This window comes from Silurus aristotelis, assembly GCF_946808225.1.
Source record: "Silurus aristotelis genome assembly, chromosome: 4".
In the NCBI taxonomy this organism is placed as follows: Eukaryota; Metazoa; Chordata; class Actinopteri; order Siluriformes; family Siluridae; genus Silurus; species Silurus aristotelis.
In genome coordinates, this window is record NC_139577.1 from 19920051 (window position 1) to 19941272 (window position 21222).

A 21222-nucleotide genomic window follows, 5' to 3' on the forward strand; every position below is an offset into this window, starting at 1 on the left:
CTGATCTGGTGTGGAGTTAAAAGGCTGCCTATGGCCAAGCTTACACAAGTTACAGTTTAATACCGATTTATAAAGAGGACACACCAAACTTTGAAATAATGTCAAGACGAGAAAAGTTGAAGAAGTTGACACAAAGTGCCGCACAGAAAGACGAACGCGGTGTGTCTTTTTTTAATGACAGCGTTTTTGGAAGAGTTGAAGGTAAGAGAGTAATGTCGGAGCTAGCTGCTGCCTGTACAATATAATACACTAGATGGGAGAAGAGAAGAAGATGAGCTCGACAGACAGTGTGAGTGAGTGAGTGAGTGCCGGTAGGGTGTTAGCTCGCTGGCTGCCCGTGTTGCGCTGTGTTTAAACGCTACCTCCGTGCTCGCTCCCTCGGCGGTTCCTGTGCTCACCGCTCCGACCACGGCGTTCATCATAAACAGGCCCATTTTCAGCGCTGTACTTTCGCTCTCCAGCATACCGCACTTTCTGGTTGCCGTCCGTACATCTGCGATGCGTTGGGACATTTAGCTCACACACGAGCCACCCTCGTTGTTGTTTTTTGTTGTTTTAGGGTTTTTTTATTATTATTATTATTATTATTATTATCAATAATAATAAATCTTATTCTTCTGATTATTATGAACTAATTAGCCAGCTAGCCGCACAACTCCAAAAGTACACTCTTAAGTCCCGCCTTCTTCTTACATCGCTATTGGCGATTTTAAGAGGAAACTTCCTGGTGTTACAGTAACACTGTGATCTCATTGGCTGCTCGATGTGTCCGTCTGAAGCAGCTGCGGCGCTGTCACGGCCTGGGAGGTTGTACAGGGTGTGACTGCTGGTGGCCAAACTCTTGCCTCTTGATTGCAAAGAGAGCAGATGATGAGTTAAAGTAGAAAAGGAAAGCAAACTTTAAAACCTGATGTCAGCGGTATTTACTTATGATTACATGTACTGGCAGCGTGTGTTTATTTTTAAATAAACAATAATTTTCTAACTAATTTGCAGCACTCACTGATACAGTCACATGTAATAAGAAGTATTACAGGGCAATCTGATGTTTATTCAAATGTTTATTTTTCTTATACTTTAGCAATTTGTACAATAATACAATAGTTATTTTTTTCCAGTAAAAGACGATTTTTAAACGTTCATGATTACATTTAATTTTGTGAAACATCTGTGAGACAACTTGGTTCCTGTTGTCACTTACCTTATAGCAGCTGGAGTCATTCACTGGGTTCGATTCACTTCTTATATCTAACAAGGGTGGCAGAGATAGGAAGTAATGATGAACAAATACTTAATTACTGTAGTGTACTGTAAGTAGGTTATTCTAATATCAGTATTTTCCATCACTATTTATTTTTTGGACAACATTTTACTTTCACTCATTACACTTTCTAAACAAATATCTGTACTTTCTACTTATTACATTTTCAAATCAGGCTCCTTACTTCACATTTTATTTTATCTGTTGACATAATCAATATTTTTTCTTTTCACCGTGTGCTGTTTTCAGCTCATCAAACTATTTCTTGTCATTGAGCATCTTTTTCAATCTACCACCTGTGTATCATTTTCTGGCTCTTACACACCATAGATGTACTACAAAGCTACAACAAGCAAAGCGGAAGGCAAAAAGAAGTTTGGCTAACGTGTATGAGACAGAGGAAGACAGCAAAGTAAACATGAGATGATGAGAACAGAGACATTCCTGATTACCTTTCTTTCTTTCGGCTTCTACCATCAGGGGTCGCCACAGTGGATCATTCGCATGTTTGATTTGGCAACATTTTACGCTGGATGCCCTTCCTAACGCAACCCTCCCCATTTATCCGGGCTTCGGACCGGCACTAAGAGTGGCTGGGGTTGGTTCCCTGACCGGGGATTGAACCCGGGCCGCAGAGGTGAGAGCGCCGCATCCTAACCACTAGACCACTAGGGACATTCCTGAGTACTGATCATAATAATTTTTGCTTTGCTCTTGTTCTATATAGTGGATGTTCAGCCTGAATGCATTCATTAGGTAACACAATAAGAAATTCTTTTGTATTAATATATTAATATGAGGTGAGGTACAGTTACCAGCATGACACTAAAACATGCTGTAGTAATGGCTAATTGTTTACCTAAGTACATGTCAGAGCCCAAACTACTTTACTTTAGCTTGATTAAAAAAGTGTAGTCAGTACATAAAAATTTACCAGAGTCTTTTAAAACATAAGTATCTGCACTTTTAATTGGGTGAAGGATGTGTGTACTTTTGCCATCTCTGAAGCATGGTGAGAATCAGATGCCACAATGACACGAGAAACCTGCATACTCTAAACCTACTGGAAGGCCATTCTGAGATGACCCCACCACAATCATGCCACTAGGTGGGGCAATGCTAACACTAAAAGTACTGGAGTGGAAGAACAGGTAGCCGCAACACAGTGACTTCCTGGAGTGGCCTATCACTTGGTAATACCTAATTGGAGGAGAGTCAATTTGTAGACACCCAGTCATGGTGAGATGAAGGAAGACAGGAAGACACAATTTTACAAATCAGTCTATTGAGTTAATGTGTTGTTTCATGTTTTGCACCCTACAATGGAATGTTAACAAGTGAAAGCTGAGTGAATGTCACAAGAGTTAATGTATTACTAGAAAAGTTGTATGAAATTACACTCACATCAGCAGAATAAATAAGATAACGCTATCATCAGGCTTAGAGGACATGCTATCTGTAGCTCTGACTAGAGATTCTTCATTTAAGAGATTCTTTATTATTACCTTTGACCAAATATTAGGTTATACTTTTATCAACTAATCTTATGCATATAAACATAACATTATGTAGAATATGACCAAAGTAAACGAAAAATAAATATCTCTGGGGTTCTTGCGTAGCAGCATGGTGGCACAGCAAGTAGCACCTCACAGCTCCAAAGTTTCCAGTTCAATCCAGAGCTTGTGTCACTGTGTGTAAGTTCTCCTGTTAGGCAGAGAGGCTCCTAGATGTGAATAAGTGTGAGCATATGAGCAGATAGTAGTTTGAATGGACAAACATCTCATACAGGGAGTGTATCCCACTTGTACTGTGTTCCTAGGATAGGCTCTATAGCAGGGGTCACCAACATGGTGCCCGCATGGTCACCTGCAAGGACCACATGAGTCGCCCACGGGGCTTTCTAAAAATAGCTCACCATAGCGCCACTTACCAATGAGCTGCATAAATTTCTTTTTTAAATCACACTTGCATTTGTATAAAGTTGTATAGAGTTATATAAGTTTATATAAGTTATATAAATAAAGTTTTGCATATTAATATTTATCTGTTTCCTACCTTGTTAAATCATTGTTGATTGTTGAGAAATCATTAACATGATCAGTGTCTTCACATAGAGGAAGATCATATAATAAAAGTAAAAATATAATAAGAACATATAATGAATTGTAAATTGAGCAAATTTGTTATTTCAGAAGTGTGTATCAAACTGGTAACATTAAACGGTACCCAAGAAGTAGCTCTCAGTTTCAAAAAGGTTGGTGATCCCTGCTCTAGGGGCACCACCAACCTTATCATAATAAAGTGGTTAATGAAGAAAAATGAATTAAACAAATAAATGAACACATATGTTGCAGTGAAGCCTTCCTTTTTTTCTACATGTAAATGGTGACTTCATTCTGTGAAGTAGCAGGATACCTAAGCCCAAATCCCAGTTTCTGCTGCCACGAGGAGCCATATTTTGGCTTTTGAACAAGAAAATTATCTACTTCATTACAAAAATGCTTCATTGACTCAACATGACTGCATTAAACTGCCATCTGTTTAGATTTAAACCTTACTGAACTCCACTGATCTGAATTGATGTATTACAAAAAAATAAAAAAAAATCTAAGAATTGTTTTTAAAGAGCTTTACATGAAGAAATTTTCTTTTTTCTTTTTTTTTTTTTGTGAAGCAAAATATTCTAAAGTAACAGGAAATAAAAAAAACAATGTATTAAGTTTAATTTTATTTGAATAGCACTTTTAACGATATACCTTGTCACAAAGCAGCTCTACAGAAATAAATAGATCCTGAATATAATTTTTTTGAAAACTCTTTTTTGGAGGATTAAACCCTAAGAAAAACCAAAAATGGTTCAAGTTGGAACTCTTTTTACTTTTGGGACACTCTGCGAAAGGGTTATAATTCAGTAAATGTAAGGGTATCTTTAGAGGAGCAGCCAAAGAAGAATTCTATTCTTATCTTTTTTTTTTCAAAATAGTATACACTAAAATAAGGTATTCTTGTGCATGCTGTGGATTTCTGCTGAAATAATTCTTGATAGCCTATGTTTTAAGGACTTGTTCTTCAGAGAGTGTTATTTTGACAGACATAAAAATGGGCTCAGACCAACTTTCCCAAGATATATTTTTCTTTCCATCTCTGGACTACTGCTCCTTAGGTGAGGTCCTTTGAAACGTTCCACCAAGTTTAAAGGAACAAAAGCAAACAAATCGCATTGTTCTTTCAGGAATTTTTCTTGTTCAGTGCCTTTCATTTCTCCCCCTTTTTAGGCACTTCGCTCATTCAGAACAGAGAAGTCAATGGTTTCTTACATCCAGGCTTGACAAGTTAGGAGGATACAAGCTAATCCCCTTAATCTGTCTATTCTCCCATGCAGTGCCAAAGGGGAGTGGGACCTGGCGCAAGTAATCCTATAGAAACACAAAAGGATTAGTCCCCAACTCTTAGAGTGACAATCAGGTATCTACTGCCTGATTTGAAAAGTAGGTTTGAGTTTCTTAAAAAAATTCTTCTCCCTCTTCTTGGTAAGGGGGCCATCCTTGACCAAATGATGATAAGTTTCCATGAGAAGAAACTCCAAGGTCTGTATGAAAGGAACTTATTCTTCAGGTCCTACTCTAGCAGATGATTGACAGCTCCTGGGCTTCTCCCACAGCAGAGAAGATAGAGAGGTGGAGAAGCATGGTGGGCTCAAGCTGAGCTATCTTTTTACCCTCTGCATCAAACCTATTATAATGCAAGCCTCATCACATCTACAGAAAAAGGTCTGACAGATAGATCAAACTGATTTGCTTTTTCCACTCTCTTTTTTGTATAGCAAATCAAGATGTTGGAATAAATTCAGAACAGCACAGTATTTATTGACTGCCTTGCTAATGTTTATATGTTTTTATAAGAAGTGTATTAATATAACTTAAAAGAAATTCATAATATAATGCATGTACGGGTAAAAAAGGGTTGTACTGTATATTGTATATAGGCTGAGCTTAAATATGTACCATGTACCTTCAACATAAAATCCTAAATTTAATCACGGAAGTAAAATTGTCTTTGCAAATGTCTATACAGACATACTGTGAATGATATTTACAGTGCAGTTTCATGGTACTTAAGGCCACATACTTTCAAACGTGTTTCAGGGGGAAAGTTTGATTTGTTTGGTTCTTGTGTTCTTTTGAAATCTTTTAGAAACCATGTAAGTTTCTTTGATGACCTTTAGATGGCACTATTGTGTCAAATTACCACAATGTTTAAGGGGGCTGTGTGAGACAGTGTCACTGGATACTGCGAGCAGAAGTTAATGCAGCTTGGAAAGAGGCATCATCCTGTAGGAAACAGGGGTCACCTGCTCTATAAAGGAAGTCCTTGATTCCATTTAAGTCCAGTGAACTTGGCCAAGCACAACATAGTGTTAACCCAACTTTTTCTCATGTTACTTTGCCCATTCTCTGCATTGTGGCTGTGAAGTTCAGGCGAAAAGCAAGTCAGATTCCAGATCTGGTTTGAACTGCAATCATTAATCCTGGTCATGAACTATTCCGAGAATTTCTTCAAATCGGACACATTGTGCATATCGTTTACTCGCTATTTGCCAATTTATGGTGGTGTCCTCTGGAAATAGTACCATGTAATGGGCTGACAAAGTGTGTGTTCAGTCTGGTAAGGATAGTGTTTCACCTGCTAACTACTTTGTTCTCTTTGCCCACTTGCTTGCACCGTTTATTTAAACATCTGCCGAGGGAATCACAGTGTAACTAACATTTAATAGTAACTGAATCTTATTCTTGCATGATTTACTTTTAGAAAAAAGAAAAAAAATCACTGTTTTTTTACACAAATACTAGCAAAATGTGCTGTTTTTGAAATCCTGAATCTAAAAATATCTAAATAAATAAATCTTGTAGAGGGACTAATCCAGATCCCCTAGTATGCATTAGACTCCATTTGTAAATATACTTTAAATACACAGTTAAATGAGGAAGAAAGCTTATTTTTGTCTTAATCTTTGATTCAAAAAGATTGTACAAACAAGTCTAAAAGAAGTGAAACTATTACCCATGCCAAAGTAAAACAAAAGTTGCAGTGCAGAAGCAGCTTTAATATGCCTCTGAATGTCCAAATGAGAGGATCCAAAACGTGATCCTCCAAACTCTCTGCGTTTGATCCCACACTACTACAGAAAACACATTTTCTATATAATGTAATCTAATTTACCAAGTGGTAAAATAACAAATAATAACTACTGTTTACAACAAAATTACCTCCTGTAACAGCCGTTTGGATAATTTTACTTTGTTTTGAACCCAACCAATCAACGAAAAGTTACATGATTACATTTTCACCAAATTTTGTCCACCTGATGCATGCGGAAAAAAAACGATGGGCGTTTATATATGTCCATTAAGGATATTCAGAGCGCTGCTTAATAATATTAATATCAGCCATTAGTTCTTATCATTCTCAGTGAACCTTTAGAAAACATTATCCATAAGACAGAGCTAGTTATACGATATAATGCCCACGACAGTGCAATTTAATATCCTTTAGTTTAACAACATCTTAAGATATTTTCAGAAACACTTCTGTCTCCTTAATCCAGCTGCGCCCTTATACAGATGTTGCGCGTGAATATCTCCTTTTCAAGTGCGTCTGTTTAAAATGTCAAATAAATATACACAGTATGGGAGTATGGTGAGTAAAGCCTTATTGTGAATTTTACCTCTAAAACGTGAACAAATGAATTGAACAAATAAGTAAATATGTTAGAAATAACACCGTATTACATGAATGAGAGAAATGAATGGTGTCACGTGCCACAAAATCTCATTCTAAAAAGTTTTTCCAATAAAAAGGTTTTCATGAAATTTTCTTGCACTCGACAGTTTATTTACTCACTCGGATGGAAAACAACGCGTGCTCTGCATTTGTGTAAAATCCTCTGCAAAGAAAATAAGGTGGTCCTCCTGCATATGAACTCGTGTGTAATAGTCTTATAATGACACAAAGATTTTGCAAACGATATTCACCAAAACAGTTACTGTCCCGTAACAGCAAGTCCCACGTGGAGTCTGAGCAAATCTTCAATGGACATGCGAATTCCTCTAAACATATATAACATCACGTAAATACTTTGATCACATGTAAATACTCATGGGATTACTCGTGACACAAACCAAAATAGGAGACATCAAATGAGGAAAAATAAACCATATCTAAAATCACATGCACTACATTTCCAAGTCCCTGATGTGTGAAAAGTTTCATTATACACATATTAAGTTCAAATACATTTTCTGCAAGTGTCAAGACCTCTTTTCATGATTTCAATAAAGATTTCATTACAGAATTGAGTTATATAGTAGACGAAATAAGCACCTATTATAATAATAATTTAAATTTGATCTTTAAAGGCTGATTCAACTATACTTCTGTGTGCATTACCACAATGAAAGTATGAAGCAATGAAAAAGCAAAAAGTAAATTTTAATGTTGAATTTGGTGATAAATTCAAGTTGGTGTTAAGGAGAACATATGGGCACGAGCCCTCATTTCCATTTGAGCCTAAAAACAACGAATAATTATTTATTTACCTGACCGCTGTTTCATGCCCCAATAGGCCATATTTCCTGCATTGCTGTACAGTCCCTGCATGGACATGTAGACATACCTTTCATGCTGCAGGGAAAAATCAGCTAATGGATTGTCCCAGTTTGAATATGATCTCATTTATTCAATTACTGTCCATAAATTACACCCCCAATCAATTTCTAACACAAAGCATCCCCTTTCTACTAATCTGTAAAGCAGCTCTTTCGGTTTTTGAATGTAGTATTTAGGTGTATAACAGCATACAAAAATTTAACTGGCTGCTTTGAGCACATTTAAGTGAATACCATATTTAAATATATACATACATAATCATTTTCCAGTGTTAGAAATCCTGAATCTCAAAGATGTACATTCTAAACACACTGTGTGTGGATGTTAGTTTATCTTACGGTCGCGTTTTATATGCTTTCTGCTGGTTTTCCACTGACAATGTTTTCATTGAACATCATTTCTTTGAGACTTTGAAGTTATTTTCTTAAGGTCTGACTCACGTTTGAGGTTTTCCACAGCGACCTGGGAGAGAAAGGAGACCCGAGTAAAGTGTTAAGGGCCAACACCTTTCCGATGTGATCCTCTGTCAGGTCAAATCCAGGGGCTTTAACATTAAAGGGAAGCGCAGTTTGTTTTGGGAAGGTCTGTGAATTAACCATGTCAGTACAGGCCCCTACTCGCCCTCTCTGAATGGTCATTCACTCAGACACTAGTGCGATGTGAAACAGCATTTAGCACTCCTTGAGAAGACACTTGCACTTACTGTCTTCTTCCCTCCGGCAGATGTCTGTGCTCGAACATCATGACCACCAGAGATCCCATGGCCACACACAGGCATTAAGGCTGCTGCAGCAAGAATGTTCACTTTCCTTAAAAAAAAAACAACCCATAGCAGAGGTGCCCAAGCTTTCTGATGTGTAAGAGATGAAATATTCAATGAAACACCTAAGAAGCAGCCCCCTAGAAAAGCCTCCTTAGCACGTTCACTGGCAGTTTTTCGGCGTTTTCCGAGTACTCTTTCAACTTGCATGTTACAACAGGGTGAGTCATTTCCTTTGAAGCTGTCGAGCCCATTCAATGTTAAAAGCTTCAAAACATATATATTACATCTCAACAAAAACATGCATTAGCAGCGGAGAGGAAAGCAAGCATGCACCTTTATTCAACCTGATCGCTAATATTTTGTCGTTATCGCAACATACAAATAGTACATTCTTTCAAAAAACCAAGTATTTGTACACTGTACAAATTAAATTGAAACTTGAACACTTCTTAATTGAAATGCATATATCTAAACAGTACTGAGGTCCTTAAAACAAAATGTTAAGCATATGTAATGATGTCGGTCATTATTCTATAGAAAAACCTCTCAAAATGAAATTCCCTGGCATGTTGCAAGATTCCAATCCAAACAGACCTAAGCAGACATGTATCTTTGTTTACAGTATAAAATCTTTATTTGCCCAAAGTGGCAGCAAACAAAACAATTGCTGAATAAAGGCAACAGCTTTACAATGTCTCTTAATGTCTCTGACCAGAAAAAATAAATAAAAAAAACATTGCTAAGCCAACTTATTTAAATTCTAAAAACTTTTTTTTTTCCTTTGCAAAATAACAAAAGCCAAAACAGCTAAAACATAGCAGGAAAAAAAAAAGTTCTTGTACTGTATTGTATTGTATGCGCTTCAGCATAAATACCCATTGGGCATTCGGGCAGCTCTGAGCAGTGTTTGTTTTATAATCCCACAGGTCGCTGGCAATGTGTTAAATCCGTTAAAGCTTAGGTCACAGAAGGTCACGAACCCTGCTCCCTCCGCTCCTCTCAACAGCCAGTGACACAGATTAGTGAAGAAATGACAACTATCTGCTACTATCTGTGGCACCAATCCAAGGCCACACTAGGTACAGATATTTTAATGGGGTTCCTGAAGTTCTAAAGCTAAGGTTTTGGGAAGGGCAAAAGGTCAAAGGCTTGATGTCAGACCTGGAGGAAACCGGTGTTGAAGTTGTGTAATATGCACTTAAAAGTCAAGGCACATGTAACTGTGTGTGAGATAGAGATAGAGATAGAGATAGAGAGAGAGAGAGAGAGAGAGAGAGAGAGAGAGAGAGAGAGAGCACTGTAAGTGAGCTGTTTTATCTCTTGGGCCTGGGCCCTGAAGTTCTAAAGTCCAGTGAGTAGAGTGCAGAGTCGAGGGCAGCATACAGGTGAGTGGCATTAAAGCACAGACTGTACACTGGACTACTGGTGTTGGAGGCGAGTTGGAACATCTGGAATGGTTAACATACTGGGACATTAAACATCATATTTTACTACAAAGTAAAAAAAGCTTGACACTTATTTTACATGCACGCACACTCACCTGCAAACAGCGTGTTTGTCGTTTGTCCCACAGGCGCACCACTCCGTAGTAGGAAGAACCGCTGGCGACCATATAATTATTATCAGTCTTTATACAGTAAAGTGCATTGTCGTGAGGCTCCTCCCACTCCATCACACTCTTCCTGTTAACAAGAGCAATTTACAATGTAAAGTTCAGATAAATTGATGCAATCAAAATTTCATACTGAATATGTTCTATTCTACAATGACTGTCACTCCAGCTCATATCACACTGCGGCTGCTTCCCTGTGCACCTTAAAGACAACTGCTTCATTTCAACAGGCCAGGAAAATAGGTCAGATGTGTTAATCCAGTCGAGGTCAATTCTCTTTTAATGATGGTGGTAAATGAATCATAGCAAAGCAATGTGAGTGGTGTGTGCAACAGACATTAGTGCAGAAGGACCATATAAAATGAGATGCCTCTCTCTAGGTCTTATGTATGCAAGAACATAAGAACATCTGTGCACTTTTTACTGCAAATAATTTCAATGCCTCTGAACTACTTCTTGTGAACCTGTGGTATAAACAAATATGGCCATTCTGACCAAAGTTTCAATAAAGGAAACTGCAACCTCAGGTTTATAGCCCCCTGAGAATATTTGGATAATGGTGCCTGTCAAATGCTATAAATGTAAACAGACAGAAACAAGTACGAGTGAACAACTATTATTGTCAGAAAAAAAACTAGCATTGTAATGACAGTGACAATGGTTTGTTTCACACTTACACCTGTCCCTAGCATTTCACACAGTGTGCATTCATTTTAAATGAGAACAAATTTCGCATGACTACTTACTCTGCCTGAGGACTGAATACATGCTGGCACCTGACTGGTCACACTGTGAATTATTGATATCTTAAGAGGGGACATTTGAGCCTCCCCAAAATCTCCAGGGCCTCTTTCAATCATCTCTGATTTGTGTTACATGACTGCCCATATGCGATTGTGTGTAGGCGTGTCCCCTGCCATGGCCTGACATAGGGGCCCTGTCTGCCTCACAAGCGGCTCACTGATCCCTCGAGCTCACCCCGTTGCCCTGGAGATGCACAGCACCACATCAATATGGCCACCGAGCGGTGCAGACCTGGGTGGGTCAGAGTCCTACAGTGAGAGTCCCTCTTAAAGAGGGGGTCCCTTTCAGCAGCCTGAAGGAACAATAGTGTCCACCGAGCCTGGAGGAGTCTCAGGCCTGGCTCCTTTTTTTGTCTAAATGGTGCTCTATGCACAGGAGGGCTTATTAGATTAACTGAGAACACTAATCTTCCCTCACAAGCTCTCAGAGAGAGATTCACTAACTAACTTTATTACTCTGGGCAGACAAGTCGGTTCTGCTGACAGCACAATTCACTCCAAGTCGAATTTAATCCGAACATGAGATTTGCAGTGCATGAGAAGAAACGCTTAGCGTTCTGCTGTGCAAAAAAGTTTATAAAAAGGTGCATTGACACTTCATAACACTCCACTTCCAGGACATGGGAGATCCCCTTCTCCTCCCACCTCACTTACCTGGAGCAGACACGCAGATCCCAGTAGCGGATAAAGGTGTCATATCCACAGGTGAGGAGCTGGAAGGGAGACTCGTACACAATATCCAACACACCTGCACCTCTGCGGAACTTTGTGCCAAGACATGTCACCAGGTCACACCTGTGGGAGAGTGAGGAGAAAACACCACAAGATAAGTTATAGGCTATTCCTCATCAAACATCATGAAAGAATCACAGGCATAAAAAATTACAGGGACCGGCTTCAAAGTTGACACAGGAGAGTAAATCCACTGTGTGTACTTTGGGCCAAAAAAAAAAAAAAAAGTTAAGAAAAAAAAGAAAGAAAAGGGTTTGGAAAGAGAGGCTATTTAACACATCACTGCTTGCTCAATCTATTAGATGCACTCATAAGGTTGTCTCAAGGTCTTAAATCTCAGTTGGCATGTTAGTGTGACCAATCTGTCAGCCGTCATTTCAGACCAAATGCCTTAATTTGCCCAGTTAATTACCTCCAAATCCCACTATATTCCCATATTCCCATCTTTCATAGACCACACAAAGGATAACTAAAATCCTAGGAGAAGGAGAAAAAAGTAAACACCTAGCTGAATGGGGTGAGAAAGCAGATTATGACCAGCACTGGGCCCTATGCTTAGATGTGTATGGGAGCAAAAAAAGAGGACAGAGAGAAGAGAGGGTCTGAGGAGGAGAAGGAGAGATAGAGGGAGGGGGGATGCCCATGTTAGCACCACGCTCCTATGATCACAGGCTGAACAGGCCTGCTGCGTTCTCCTCGCCTCTCCGACCCACACCGCAGAAGCCAGATTATTGTAGAATAACAATTTCATTGTTGCTGTTTAATTCCCTTCATGACCGTGACTGTGTGCGACTTGTGGACCTTTGATACCTGGTCCCTAGCAACTATTTAGAGGAGTCCAATGGCCATAGCGACCACCCCCCACGTTTGGGGTCTCCTGTGAGCTTGTTCACCAAGGGCAGACTGGTAATCCCCAACCTTCGCTCCAGGGGACATGGGGGGTCTTATTAGACACAGGCTTTTTAAAAGATAGGCCTCCAGAATTAAAGGCAATACCCCTGGTGGGCCTAACAGACAAACTGCCTCTTTGGCCCATGGGTGTCTATGTTAAGCAAGAACTCATCATTTACCCCTTACCGCTAAAACAGCAGCTTATCGACTACCTACAGTTAAAGATAGAGTACTGAACAATAGAAACACTCAATTTGTCTTGACAAAGACAAAGACAAAAAAAAAAACTTCTCATTACAGTGCTTCGCCTCACGTGGTTTTATGGACTGGTTAGGAATAATGTGTAAACTCGTTAATACAGCACATCCGGTGTCTGCCTGGCTCTCTGCAAATGTCAAAGCGTGAAGCGAGAAAAACAAGCGTCGTAAAAGAAGTCCTCACATCTGTGCTCTGATTTTAAAGCCAGTAATAGCACTGTTCCAAGCAGAGGAGCAAACACCAAGATTCTTAAATTGTTAGGTCACAGGTTTTATGTATGCTGTTTTTTCCCCCCTTAAGAGGACCTATGAAGATTACAGGATGGAGAATAACCATGTAATCTTTCAAATTGCTGCATCTGATGGCGGCCAGCCTTGTTCTCTACACAGCCGGCCTGTTGTCTGATCTGACAGCATCACAAAGTATTTTGGGTGAGCTCTGAGAGCTCTGCAAATGTCAGGTGAAACCATACCTGTCCTTCTAGATGTATGATGACAGGGAAGAATGGGGGTTTGACTAAACGAGTGCTTTTGACTATGAAAAGAGGGCTTTAGCATGTTGAAAAGCACAGGTCAAACCAATTCTGCTATATTGTATCAAGAATGCTTATATTGTACAAATGTAATTTACTAAGCGAAAAGATACATGATTAAAACTTCTGAAGTGGTATTAATTTTAATTGCAGAGGGTAAAATCAGAGATCATAGCAGACAACAAAGAATTATGGTTTTGCTATGATACAAAAGTAAGATCGCAGAGGCAATATAATTTTTCCTTGAGGGTAGAATGACACAGAATAGTCGTCTTTCCTTTATGCACTTGAATGCGCAAAGACATGCAGCTTCTCTGGATATCCAAGACCAAAGAGCAGAAGGGATTAGGATTATATCATGTCTTTATTTTGCCACTCTTTGCTGTTTTCTAAAAAGATGTCTAGCATCCAAACTTGTGGGGGAGTTAAGAGGTCACACATAGACCAGTTAGGGGCATTTGAGATATGCAACCTGTTAAAGTGATCACAGACAAAATTACCACCAAATGCAGCAAGACAAACTAAGAGGGAAAATGCTTTATATTCTAGGCTCTTTTAAATCACTCCTTGGAGGTTCCTGACCTCACCCTAATCCTTTTTGACCCCTGGACACATTTAGGTCTGAGCTGCAAAGCACCAATTTGCACCTATATTTTAGTAATTGGGAGTAATATGTTTGTAAATGTATGGATTTCTTTCTTTTTTTTGCCCCAGGAGCGATCTATGCTATTCTTTCTGAAAGAGTGTAATAAAACAATGTGACAAATAGTCCATCCATTTTTATGTCCTAATATGGTTTAAAAGCTGTTAAATAATAATTTTGGGCTATAAAGAATGACATGTGTTAGTGATTAGTTGTGAGTTATGGTCTCAGAGCAATGAAGCAAAATGATCGGGCTATTCTCTTCAGTCCATCCTTACTTTCTCTGTAGCCATTTGGGCCACACACACACATACACACTTTATGAAAGGGACCTTTAATGAATTGATGGATTTTAAAAAGGGAGAGGCTAAGGGCATTTCTTTGGGTATTGGAGCCACAGAAAAGGTAATTTCTCATTGACGCTCTTGTAAGGTTAAGTATAGAGGGTAAACTGGCACAGGGAAGCTATGGGAAACAGTCAGCACCCTGAAAGGATGTGAGACAGGTACATAAAGAACCCTGCTGTGGTTTTCAGTGCCTAAAACAAACAGAAATAGCATTGCACCGTCTGCTCGTCAACCAAATTAGCTGAGAGTTAAAATAACCACAAGCCAGGAGAGAGAGAGAAAAGAAGGAGAGGGGAAAAAAGCCCAGCATGGAATGTCAGGGGGCTGGACAATGGAGACTTTTAAATGTCACACGCGTTCTCTTAAAAAACAATGAGATTGCAATTTGTAAAACACAGCTCCTGCCAGATCTAGACATTTAACCCTCTCTTTCAGGGAAGAATGCAAAGAATTTCAGGGTAATTGTATGCTTCTTTGATGGCTTTTCTCTCTGTTTATCCATGACCGACGGCCTCATGAAAAGTTGGGGTGCCTTTATAGCACCACTTGTGTGGGACCTGGGGTGATCACAGACCTCTGGACTATACAAAGGATGTGAACCATAAAAATTCATTTCTGATCAGGTGTGCGTACCAGTTTGAGAATCAGGAAAAATGTAACACCTAAAGCATAATTTGTGTATTACTAATTTAAAAATATAATATTGTTCCCTATAAGTTATTATTTGTGAATAGAAACATGTACATTCAATTTTTTTTTTTTTTTTTTTTTGTAGGAAAAATAAGGCCATCTGTAAAGTACTTGATATTCTCCTGCCATCTGAATACTGCGTGCTGCTTACTGGTGCTGTCATACCTCCTCAGTCTGTTTTCCCACCAGCTGGTCAGCTGCGCTGCTGAGACATGAGGGTGTGAGAGATCTTGGCCTGTACATGTCTCCCTCTTTTATTCTCCTTTCCAGTCAACATGCAGTGTTCAAAAAGGTGCCCCCATCTTTTGTGAAAAATGTCAGGGACACTTGTCATTATACTTAAAGTGGTTCTTGAGGTAACGAGATAAACAAAAGATGGGAATACAAGATCTCTCATCGTTCTAATTGCACTACAAACACGGCCACAGCACAACACTTTGATTATTTAATATGAATGAAAATAGCATGCAAGGCTTTTAGTGAAGTAAAGTTTAGTTGAGTGAAGCACTTTGCTCTTAAAAACACTGCTCATAATATTTTTATTTTCCATGAGATTCCACAAAGACTTAACTGAAAAAATTATAAACACATTTTGCTGTTTAATGCGAAGATGAAAAAATAATAGAAAAACAGCAGAAAACTGTGATGCTTTGATATTTATGTTTATGATCTGATGTCTGCCTTTATCACTGATATTGTTGCCATCCTAATGTGTTGTCTCATGTTGGTAGTGGCTAAAGAATATGCTGGTGGTCTGTCTGGGAAACGTAAAAAAAAAAAAAAAAAAAAAGGACACGCACACACAGCCCCCATTCCACCGCCCCTTCGCTCATGGCTGTTTTCTTGACCCCCTGTGACTGGCGGCTTTGTGCTCCGCACAAGGTGCACCTGATTACCAGACAGGAACACATTAGGGAAGGACACTTCTAACGTGAACACAGCACAAAGAAGATAGGAAAGAGAGTACACCATGTTGTGAGACAGGTCTGGCAATGCTACTGAGACCATGTATTACAATAGAAACTACAATAAGAAATATAAACTAAGAAAAAGAAACATGAAAACAGAAAAGACCAACATCTCCACATGGAGGCATCGATCATTTAATTTGCCAATATGGCCACCACATCCCTGTGCGCATTGAAAGGGTTTCCATAACAGTTAGATGCAAGCTCCCATAATTCAAAAATAAAGCCTGTCAGACACATCAGTCTGGCACAACATATCCATACTTCACAGATCAAACCTCAGCCTTTGCCCATCTAACTCCTGGCCAAAATCTCTCCTCTTCTTTGTAATATGTGATTCCCAGGGATATACATGGTGAAGCGCCCCTCCTCCTTCCCACCAACCATTCTCAAATTTCCTTGTCATTTGGTGCCGAACATACCATTTTTCCCCCTTCTTAATTTTTCCTCCCCTTACTGACAACGTGTAAGCAGGCTGAATTCTGCAGGTAAAGCAGGGGAATTACAGAAGCCAGTCAGGTTGTATCAGGTTTAAGCCAGGCCTTTCATGATAGGAATTTTGAAGTCAGCTTTGAACTTCTCCAAAAAAAAAAAAAAACCTAAAAAAAAGATAGCTCAGAAGCTTATGAACAACAACTAATATTATCATACATTTACTTGTTATTAATTATACTGACAAATACTAAAGGGTGCTGAGATTGAACAGAACTTGTCAGTGATTTTGTCAGGCTGCATCTCTAATCTTTTTGGAAAACACAATTACAATATTTTCAAGAAGAAATGCAAAGGATAAAATAAGTTTTAATAGTAATCTACAAACAAATATAAAAGAAAATGAACAGATTAGAGAATGAAGTGTTAAAATGTTAACTACCTTTCTGTGTCCCATATCCGAAGAGGGGCAAAATTTTCACAGCATGCTGTCCCGGTTACAAATGTACTGTTGGGAGAGATACATAAAAAAGTGTTTACTAATGGATTCATTATATACAGGCATATATTAATCCAAGCACAGGCTGTCAGTTTGTCCCATATCTACAGTATATGCATAAAAAAAAAACCTGTCTAATAGCATATCATCTATTATCATTTGTCATATGACAAAGTGCATTTATATGGTTACATTTTTGAGCTTTGACCATCTCTACTTTATCATATATTCTTGCCAGCACACAACTTATAAAACCTTTAACGAACAAACAAGTCTGAATACTGAAGGTGCAAGAAAAGCTGAGCGGTAAGGTAAGACAGTTGACTTTGTTCAAAGATGTGCATTCTTTCACCAAGCTGTTAGGGGGTGGCTAAGTAAGAGAAACAAAAACACTTTGGTACCCCTTTGATTTGGATGACAGGTTGAAATTAGTTGGAACAGGTAGGGAGGAGGGTGTGAGTGCATGTGCACTCCATGGTTTTGACCTGCTTGATAGTTAGGGATTATAGCCCTCCTGGACAGCTGGGATTGGCAGGTGAGGCTCCAAGCCTCCACCGCTCCCTGCATTGTGTGTGGAGGTGAGGTGCACAATAGGACTCCCACACTACTGAACAGCCAAGAATGTGGTGGCTTTAGCACCCAGGTATTCCTACAATGTCCTGCTGGGATGAATTCTTTCCCCCCCTAGCCCAATTGACTTCTTAGTCTTATGCCTAGCTTAAAAAAATAAAAATAAAAAAAAAAGAAACACAACCAGCGTGTGTTCACATGCATAGGTCTGTATGAGCCAAAATTTAATACAAATATAGATTTTTGATGAATAGTGTGACAGATTTGAAAGGCTACAAAGATTTGAAAGCTTGCACACAATAAATCCCAAAGCTGCTTACTGAAACTCTCACTCTTTCTTTAGCATACTTTCATACCTCCAGAGAACACCCGAGCAGTGGGTTCTCCGCCCCCAACACCAGAAGAGAGGGGAGAGGAAAAAAACAACAAAAAAAAAACACTCCACAATGGAATACCAGTGTGGCCTCAAATTAACAGCCAGTCTGTGTGAATAAGCTCTCTAGAGCCTGGGGTCCAACTCTTAAACACAGAGCACAAAACCAGAATGAAGGACAGTGACCCTAAACCATAACCAGCAAGTTGTGAAGAAAGAGCGAGATAAAGAGAGAGAATAAGAGCGAGAGATAGAGAGAGAGTGAGCAGGCAAGAGAGAGAGAGATAATACAGGATTGAAGGTCACGTTTTACACCGAAGGTAATTGTAATACAAGGAGACAAGACCAAGAACTTGTTCATACAAAAAGGATCAGTCTGAACACATTTTTTTACTTGCGTTGACTTTTGGTAAAACATACTTGGTATGCTTAAATAATTTGTCACAAATTAAAAGGCATTACACTCATTCTGTATAATATACTTATCAGTAACACCACATGAAAGCCATGTATCGGAGGAAGAAATAGACACAACTAGTAAAAGAGAGAGAACAAGCGTTGATGCTTCTGCTGGCATTGGCTAGTTTCTTCACTGAGGGCCCAAGCCTATTGGCAAAGACAGCCATGGCAGCTGTCAACCCGGTTAGCAGTGGCCCATCAACCATATTCAGCTTGCTGGGCCAGTGCTGGCATTTTAATTACTGTTGGGTAAACTCATTTGCCTCAATGAAGGCTGTGTGTCCTAATAGAATATGCAAGCTGCATGACCTCTGAACCTGTGTGACACAAGATACAATAGGGGCAAAGCCAAGCTCTCTCTTCCCAGCCCTTATTACTCTCTATTACTTTAATTACTCATCCCTCACTGCGTCTGATTGTTGAGAGAAAGAAAACATGAGAGAAAGAAAATTAGGAAAAAACACTACATAACAATTAAATACAGTTTTGTCCTCTGGACTTCTGACAGATATAAAAAGGAGTCCTAGTGATATTATAGCTGTTAAAGGTCAAAGCCTCCATCTTGCCTAACTTAACCCCCCCCATAACCCATTTCGACCACATACTGCCCACACTCCTTTGAATGAAGGACGTAATCGACAACACCCCAATGGCCCACACTACCCCCTCTGAACGACCTGGAAAACATAACTACTCCCCTAACCCAACACAGTGCCCCTTTGGATCATTAGAACATGTCAGGGGTTCACTGCTAACACCATTTTGGTAACCTAATCAGCTGACATCATTATTCGTGGAACTGTGTAGCATGAAATTAGTGCCGGGGTCACACAAACTTTAATCCAGCCCCTGCTGAGAGAAGAACTCCAACAGTAACAACATTGTTAGGGCCAAAACAACACAACCAACTCCAAGTATCAGTGAAGATTATTGCATAAGCAAAGAAATGTTTCACTATGTAAAATAGAAGCTCTACACCTTAGTTTCATTTAACAGACAATTACATTCAATTTACATGAGGGAACTCATTTGTAAAATGTATAGATTTATGAGCTCATTCAATAAAAGAGAAAGAAAAAAAAGAAATGCCTTGATGTGTTTTACTAAGACATTATAATTTAGCAATGTAAACTTTAATTGGACCACCTGTACACCTGGTCATTCATGCAGTTAACCAGTCAACTGATCACGTTGCAGGAGGACACATGGAATTTTCATACCCAACAGTCTCTAGAAAACCAAAATATTGCATGGTCTGCTGGCTGTAAGAACTCTATATAACTGAAATAATCACTCTTTACAGCAACAGTAAGCTGAAAAGCATCCAAGAACGCACAGCAAATCAATTCTGGATGAGCTACAACAGCAGAAACCCAGGTTACGTTTCACTCCTGTCATACAAAAGCATAATATGCTGCCATTTTAGGAACATACTCACCAAAACTAAACATTTGAAATCTGAAATAAAAAGATCAGGTTTTTAGTTATTAGCTTTCTAGTTTGGGTGAGCCTATGCCCATTATGCTCTCAGCTTCCTGCTTCTAGCTGACATGAGTGGAACCCACTATGGCCTTTTGCTTCTGTAGCACATCCATTTAAAAAGTTTGTTTGTGTTTTGTGCACGATGAGATGGTTTTCTGCTCACCACGGATCAAACAAGTGTTGATTTATGAGTTACTGGCAGCTCAAACCAATCTGGCCATTTTCTTCTGAACTTTATTTTTCCATTCAATGTTTTTTGCTCAATGTTTTTGTTTTTTTTTCTTTTCAGTGTAAACTCTGCAGACAGTTGTATGTGAAAAATGCAGAAGATCAGCTTCTGAAATAATCAGAAATAATCAGCTCATCAGACACCAAACACTGTGCAACAGTTACAGAGATCACTGAGATTTTGCCCCGCATAAATTTAGGATGGATTTACAGGTGCTCCTATTAAAGTGGATGCCGGGGTAGCTTAAATTTGAGCATGGATTTAATTAATAATAAAAATAAAATAAAAAAAGATTAATATTGTATAAGTTTGATCTAAAAAATATATCAATTTTGACTTCCATATTTTTTATATACACAATATATAAGTACATATCAGTCACTGTGAATGGTGAGTAACACAGGGGTACAAATGAGGTTCACAGCAAGTGTAAGCCCAGCACATCAGCATGTCTTTTAAGTGGGATAGCTTTGGGCCCAGAGGAGGTTGTTCATTTGTTACGGTTGACCCCGGGCTTTGTAAGAAGGGATGTATCTAGTTTGTAAAAGTGCTTTCATCTCGGCCCCTAAATATGTTTGAATTGAAAAGGGTTATGATGTATTTATATCGCTCTGAAAAGGACAATAGAAGAGGTCTCCCTCACTCTTTCTCTCTTTCTCGCTCTCTCTGTGTCTGTGCCCCCGCCTCAGCCCCCCACTCCCCCCACCTTCAACTCACACCCGAGTTCACAGACCTTTTGGCTTTCTGTTCATGTCCCCTGTGTCTGAGGTCAGAGGAACATTCCACACACCGCCTTTTGCTTAGCTGGGTGGAACATCCCCAGATCAATTTGGACAAAATACAACAGAAAATTCATGAGAAGCTCAGCAGCCCACTGTCATTACTGCTGCAGGCCATTAGTCACCTGACTCATTATGTCTTATTACAACACATGGAAAGTGCAATGCAAAGGTCTGCAGCCACGTTTGGTAACACTGTTATTTACTTCTGGAATTTACAATCACATTTT

General features: G+C 39.2%; 1 pseudogene across 1 annotated transcript in view; it reads right to left on the minus strand.

Moving 5' to 3' along the window:
• LOC310724763 overlaps positions 1 to 21222 on the minus strand; it is a 50827-nt pseudogene that overhangs the window by 14267 nt on the left and 15338 nt on the right. Inside the window, exons 6-12 of the transcript XR_014538343.1 lie at positions 17044 to 17109; positions 11763 to 11903; positions 10234 to 10375; positions 10009 to 10141; positions 3067 to 3130; positions 694 to 847; positions 363 to 512 (exon numbers count right to left, since the gene is read on the minus strand). The product of XR_014538343.1 is annotated as an uncharacterized misc_RNA (transcript). The remainder of the gene's footprint in view (positions 1 to 362; positions 513 to 693; positions 848 to 3066; positions 3131 to 10008; positions 10142 to 10233; positions 10376 to 11762; positions 11904 to 17043; positions 17110 to 21222) is intronic.